The sequence below is a fragment of the Austrofundulus limnaeus genome, unplaced genomic scaffold (assembly GCF_001266775.1).
Source record: "Austrofundulus limnaeus strain Quisiro unplaced genomic scaffold, Austrofundulus_limnaeus-1.0 Scaffold352, whole genome shotgun sequence".
Lineage (NCBI taxonomy): Eukaryota > Metazoa > Chordata > Actinopteri > Cyprinodontiformes > Rivulidae > Austrofundulus > Austrofundulus limnaeus.
This window is the reverse complement of record NW_013952754.1, coordinates 58,160-64,725: the sequence shown is the minus strand read 5'-3', so window position 1 is coordinate 64,725 and position 6,566 is coordinate 58,160. Positions and strand designations below refer to the sequence as shown.

At 36.1% G+C, this 6,566-nt stretch overlaps 1 long non-coding RNA gene across 1 annotated transcript; it reads right to left on the bottom strand.

The window, feature by feature from the left end:
• Nucleotides 1-932, bottom strand: LOC106527946 (uncharacterized). Its single transcript, XR_001311451.1, has 3 exons — nt 439-932; nt 298-360; nt 1-57 (listed from the first exon to the last, which is right to left on the bottom strand). It is a non-coding gene; the product is annotated as an uncharacterized LOC106527946 (long non-coding RNA).
• Nucleotides 933-6,566: the final 5,634 nt, after the last annotated feature.

Here is a 6,566-nt window from a genome sequence, read left to right as displayed (position 1 = left end):
GCCCCAGCCAGTTCTCAGAAGCTCGCCATCCTTTAACCCTAAAAAGGGTCACCTGGCCTGTATTAAAATAAACAGGACCAGTAAATTACCAGCCTGCTAGTTAACTAGACTTTTTTCAGTTACATATAGAAATAAATGCAATTATATCCTAAATCTAATCTTTCAGAYAAAATAAAACATTTATCTCATTATGTTGAATTTAAAGAATTAGATCATATGACAATTGATCAACAATTAGCATTGGCTACCACCACCAAGATGCTAAACAAAACAAACAACATTGGCTTCACTACTCACCAATTCCATTTATAGTTCAGTGCATGACAGCTTCATGGCTCCAAGCTCACTGGATGTTCAGATCTACATGATTTTTATATTGTAAGTTTAAAAAAATGCAGAACAAACAAAGAGATGGACTGATTGTTTGGAAGCACCAACCTGTAGCTCCTTTGTCTCCAGCTCTCCCCCTCACACCTGACTGGGAAAGCTGGAGCAGGCCCAAATAATACCTCAGGTGCGTTAATTGGCTGAATGCACTGTGTGACTGACTGTCACTCTAACCAATGGAGCAGCAAAGGCGGGACTAAGGGCAGTTTTTACCCTGGGTTACACACGCAGGAGAAAAACCATTTGCTTGTGATCTTTGTGAACAAAGATGTAGTCAAAAGACAGACCTAATCACACACATTAGGATCCACACAGGAGAGAAACCATTTGCTTGTGATCTTTGTGGGCATAAATTTAGGTGTAAGTCAACCCTAAACAGACACATGAGAAAACACACGAGAATCCAAACAGGGAGAAAAGTTTAGATGTGAACATTAAGAAATGGTTAGACACATCAGACACTGAAGACACATGAGATTTCACACACATGCAACTGAAACCTAATAGGAATACAGCACATGTAAGTTGTAAAAATTTGCAGTAGTTTTAATTACAGCAATATATACTTTTCAGGGATTTTTAACTGTTCTTTGCAGTGACTATTTGTTTTAGTGTTTAAATTTATATTTTGTTCCTAAACACTTTCTGAAACTGCACTCCAGACCTGTACACTATCAGAAACAAAAGTCCTCGATTGTAACATTGATTTGTCACTGAGGTGGTACCCTCAAAGGTACTGCTATTGTACCCTCAACAGTGGGGGCTTATTTGTACCCTTGTTTGTGCTTTATAAAAGTCAGAAGAGTACCTTTAGTGACTGTACCCTCTTACACCTCTCTGTTTTATCTGAATTAATACAAACAGCACTGTTTCACAAAACATTTAAAGTACAAAAGTTAAAACCATTTACATTATATTTTAATATTTTTCTTAAAAAAATCTTTTGAAGGTTTTAGTGTGGTAGACAATGCACACAGAATTTACTTTAGTTGTTTATTTTTTTCTGATTCAAGTGTGTATCAGTTGCAGACATATAAAAGACATAGACAACAAATAAGTCAGAAGGAAAAAGTAAACTTAGGATTACTTTTACATAAACATGAAGTTTTTTGTTGCTCCTACTGTTATTATTTTTGTACATGTAAAAATTGTTTCAAAATGTTTTAAATGTACAGTTTCAGGACAACAGAACGTATTGGACATACAGTAGTTTTTTTAATTGTTCTACATTTAACAAGTCTTTATATGTAGTTGTGTTTTTATTGAACCTTTTTGTAAAGAAGATTTTGCTCATTTAAACATGAAACCAAACCACTTGCACATACAACAGCATTAAACTGAATTAAACAAACTCAAGTGCTAAACTTAAAATGTTAAGAGTTAATATTAAAATGTTTTGTATTTGGATCTGGTTTTAAACAGATTGTTTTGAATTTAAATAAAATAAAACATTGAAATAATCTCAATTTTTTTATGCTCTGGCTCTTAATTTAGCTTCATAAAGATGTGAACAAATCAAATTTTGTCAACAGCTATTATTAAAAATAATTTCATGCAGATTATTTGAAATCAGTGCTTTAGTAGCTAGTTGATGAATTAATGTGCTCTGATGCAGACCTGCTTGAATTCTCTTGGTTTTTTTTTTCACTCCACCTGCTTCATATATCTGTAACTGTTACATTCTAACATGCATTAATATATAACAGGCTGTGATAAACACCTCAGCTGACATGGCTGCATAACAAGAGTCACCACTATTTTAGCTTCAAGTTTATTTTTTCAAAACAGCAAAGTAGAAACAAATTTGACTCAGAGTTTATTTTTTACAGTAAAGAATCATCTAGCATCTGTCCCTGCTGCCTTCTTATTGTCACTCATTCAAAGTGATAATTTCCTTTGTAATATTAAATAAATAACCTTGAGCGGCTGAGATGGTCAAGGACTGAATTTGAGCTTTTTGGAGGAAGATATCGTGGAACCCCTGGTAGCCATCAGTGGTGTTACATGTCATTGTCAGTAAGGTCTATCATGGCTGAAAGGTGAAAAGCTGGCAATAATGTTTTTGTGTGTGTTTGTGTGACTGCAGTACCATCAAAAAAATCTCATGAACTACTGGACAGATTGTAATGAAACATGTCCACAGCGTTAGAGCACAGGTCTGCACCACCATGTCACTAAATGAAGAGTTGGAATAATATTAAACCATAAAAACTTAAAGTAATTACAGGTTTTTTTTTTTTTCAAATAAGAACCTTTGATTTAAATCACTTTAAACAAACAAAGTTGATGATGATAAATAGGTTTTATTGACAGTTCTCTGTGTTTTTTTTCTTTTTATAATTATCATAATGGAGGAAATGTTTGATTTGTGTTTCACAAAGAGTATTTCATTTTTGTGCAAAAATATTTTCTATTTGACTGTTTTGATAAAAGGATAACGAAAAAGACTATTTTTTTCTCTATAATTAGAACAAAGTAGCTTAGTTTCTTTTTACAGATTACTTATAAAACAAACATATATAGCTTATATGCAAACCAAACAAGACAGCCTTCTGGTGATGTCTCTGAAAATATTTACTCAAATTTATTTGTGACTCAAAAAACTAATATCAGGTCCCCCTCTGTGGTAATGAAATGTGGTTTGGGAAATGTGTGGTTTATTTCTCTGTATTTTGAGATATTATGATCAGACACACACCCACACAAGCACACACAGATACACAAACCAGCAGAAACAAAAAAATAATGCTCAACAAACCAACACATTTGCTGTGAGAAAATAAATGCACAAGCTCACAAACAACTGCTGTCTTTTTTTCTCTCTGCCGTCAGATTTTTTTTACAATTTTTTTTGTTCTTCAAATACTTTCACTATGTCAGTTCCTTGAACAGAATAAATTGAAATAGATATCCAAAGTTCACAATAAAATCCTACAAAGAGGCCAGAGTGGTCACTGCATGGCCCCTCCTGACCGCTCACATTACGTCAGCAAGCTTCTGCTCCGATTTTTTTTCCTTTCTGAAAATCCATTAAGCTCTCGTGAATCTGCCGTCTTTGTTTTCTTCATATTTGCTCTGCCAACATGTGATCTGAGGAGGGACTGTGTGATCCAACAGTTTGTTTGTTGATTACACGTTCACCAAAGCAAACGTCACAAAACTCAATGGAGGAGACGCTGAACACTGGCGAAGAAACAACCATTGAAATTTTGGTGCAGTTAATTTTCTGATAGGCTGCAAAACTGGAAAAGTGACCCTGATCTTGGAGGAGGTGGAGCCCCTTCAGCTCACATCTAAGACGGTGTGGGAGGAAACCCAACGCAAATCTGCCAAAGTGTAAAAACTGACCAAGAAATTATAGATGCAGCAAAGCTTTGAGTTCCTCCACTTCATAAATTGTATTAAATTGAAGTAAAATAAAACTCCTGTTCACTCTGGAGTTGATTTTATTCAGTCTGCTCAGTGTCTTATTAATGCACAGGTGGAACACCCTGGAGGAATCATAGAGGACAAGACCATATCTTCATGCAGATGAGAAAAAGGTGCAGGGAGAAAGGTTGCAATAAAACACAAGCGAATCACTGCAATACCATTTGCCAGACGGGTTGCTTGATATACCTCAGTCTGGATATTAAAAATCTCAGATGAGCTATTCAGCTGACAACTTAATCCATTTAGAGTCCCAGAGTAAGCAGCAGGAGGCGGTCTCAGGGTCAGCGTGCACAGAGCTCTGTCATTTCTCAGCTACAACAAGTTTATCTTTGGCAATCATGTCCCAAAGATGTAAAGACTCAGACAAAACCAGCAGAGAGGAAAGTCTTCTTCTACAACCTGACTTAAAAAAGGTAGAAACACATTTAGATAACAGTATGCAAAATTCTTGAATTGCAAAGGGTAGAAAAAGTGTCTATTTTATAAAAACAAAGCATTTGAGTATGTTCACAAAGCACAGTGTGGAGTTGTCTATAGGGGGTTTTACTGGCTCTGTGGGAAAGATCTGTAGAAAAAAAAAGGAGGAAGATGTGATTAGAATAGAAATGCTGGGCTTCAGAATGGTATAAAAAAGTTACAGCAAAATTTTAAAACCCTGCATTTGTCAGGATGGATTAAAACTGAGAGGACTCAGACTGCAGACAACTGAAGCAAATGGAACTAAATAGGAACAAGTTCAATAAATAAAACGCTGACAGGGAAGCAAAACAAACTAAAGATAGAAAATTTAAAAATAAAACACAAGTAGCAAAGAAACATGGGGAGTGAGGAACGAGAAGTAAAACTATGATGGAGTGAGAGGGAACCTGGAGCATAATGTTCAAGCGATGATTCCTGAGTGAGTGCAGCTGAGGTCAAGACAACTGAGGGAAATATGAAATGGTCAAATAACACAGGGACAAAACAAACAAGCAAGAAAAACAAGGAAATATCACAAACAAACTGAAGTAAAACAAATAGAAAAATAAATCTAGTGTTAGGAAAACAACGCAAATCATGAAAGTGTTAAATTTAACAACAGATTGTGTTGGTGTGAATATGGACTAAATTTTAGTTGTTTTCTACCTTTGTCTTTGTGTGCGTTTGATACTGTTAACACAGATTGTAATGAAACGTCAACAATGTAATCATTTGGTTGACATTTACAACTTGGGCCTCAACTTAATTCAAGATGGCTACCACAGCCAGCAGCCCTTGGAAAAACACAGAAAATGTTTAAAAAAAAACTCAGTGAATTTTTACAGGCGTTAAGTTAACTTTTGATTTGGTTGTAACGGAGAGTCATTCACAAGATGACACAATATCTCATGTGATCTTACATTGTGTTATTTTCACTACTCTGTTATTTTTGAATAAAAACGATCTTAGTTTAAAACTAGTAGTAATTTTTGTATTAAAAAGCTTTTATCCGCAACTCTTAAATCATATTAACATTCCACAGCCTATAGCCACATCCAGTTTACCATGTAAAGAACATATCAGGCTTTGACAGGGTTACTTTAAGTTTGTTTTAAAGCCTTTTTGTGAATGCCAAAGGTCCGAGTTGTACATATTTTATGATGGAAAGTTATAGTCCTCCATAAAATATTCAGCTCCTGTACTGACAGAAACACCTTCGTTTCAGTCCAGCCCTTTTCTTCCGTTGTGTATCAACATCACAGCGCCAAGTGTTGCTTAAAGCCCGTCCAACTGGGCCAAACATCAAGCAAAGATTTGCTTTGATGCACGCTGCCGAGTTTGCTATCTGAGCTGACCAATGAGAGCGGTCCAGATTTTAAAAAGACAAGAAGTAAACTGGATCATTTACAAGAAAAGTGAAGCAGGACGTGTGGCAGCAGCAGGAATGTTTATAGAATAACAATGTGTAGCTACAATATGAAGGAGCTGGTTTTATGGTGGGATTTAATTTAGGGTAAATTAAAGGTACCAAAATTATCAAGGCTTGATTAAAGGTAACAAAATCTTTCAGATCGAGTCAGCAAGCTTTTTTCCTTTTATTTTCTACTTTTTTTAGACAGACTGAGAGACAGACTGATAAATTTACATCAAAGTCAAAGTAAAACTTTTCACTATCAGTTGCTTGTTTGTGCTTCCCCCCCAAAACAGCAAACACCCCCGAAACCCTCTGCAGTCCTACAGCTGGTGATGTTAGCTTGTGATGACTCATGTCTTGACAGAAGCATTTATAGCAAATTTATTGAGGCTTTCCAACAGAAATACCAACTAAGACGGCTAGGATTGTCTGCCTGCTGACTTCACATCAATGAGGAGGTGAGAGAGAGACGAGAGAGGGGCTAAATGTGGTCCTGCCTGGTGAGGAGAGAGAACCTGAACTGGTCTGGATCTACAGCCAGGTTAATACTGCCATCTTCTGGAAAACGCTGCATCTTTTTTATTCGGTTATTATCTTCCCCTTAGGTTCTGCAGATCTGATCCCTGAATAAAAAACGAAGAACTTGAAAGAATGATTTGGTTAAGAAGAAAACCTAATGTGAAACATGAAACAGTAAAGATTAAAATCTTAACATGCCTTGAAAAAGTTGCTTATCCCTCTCCACGTTTCCAGCTAAAGCAGGGGTCAACGATTTTAGTCTGGGTCCCCAAACTGATGGAGAGACGGAGCAAGAACTCCGTGTGTGTGTGTGTGTGTGTGTGTGTGTGTGTGTGTGTGTGTGTGTGTGTGTGTG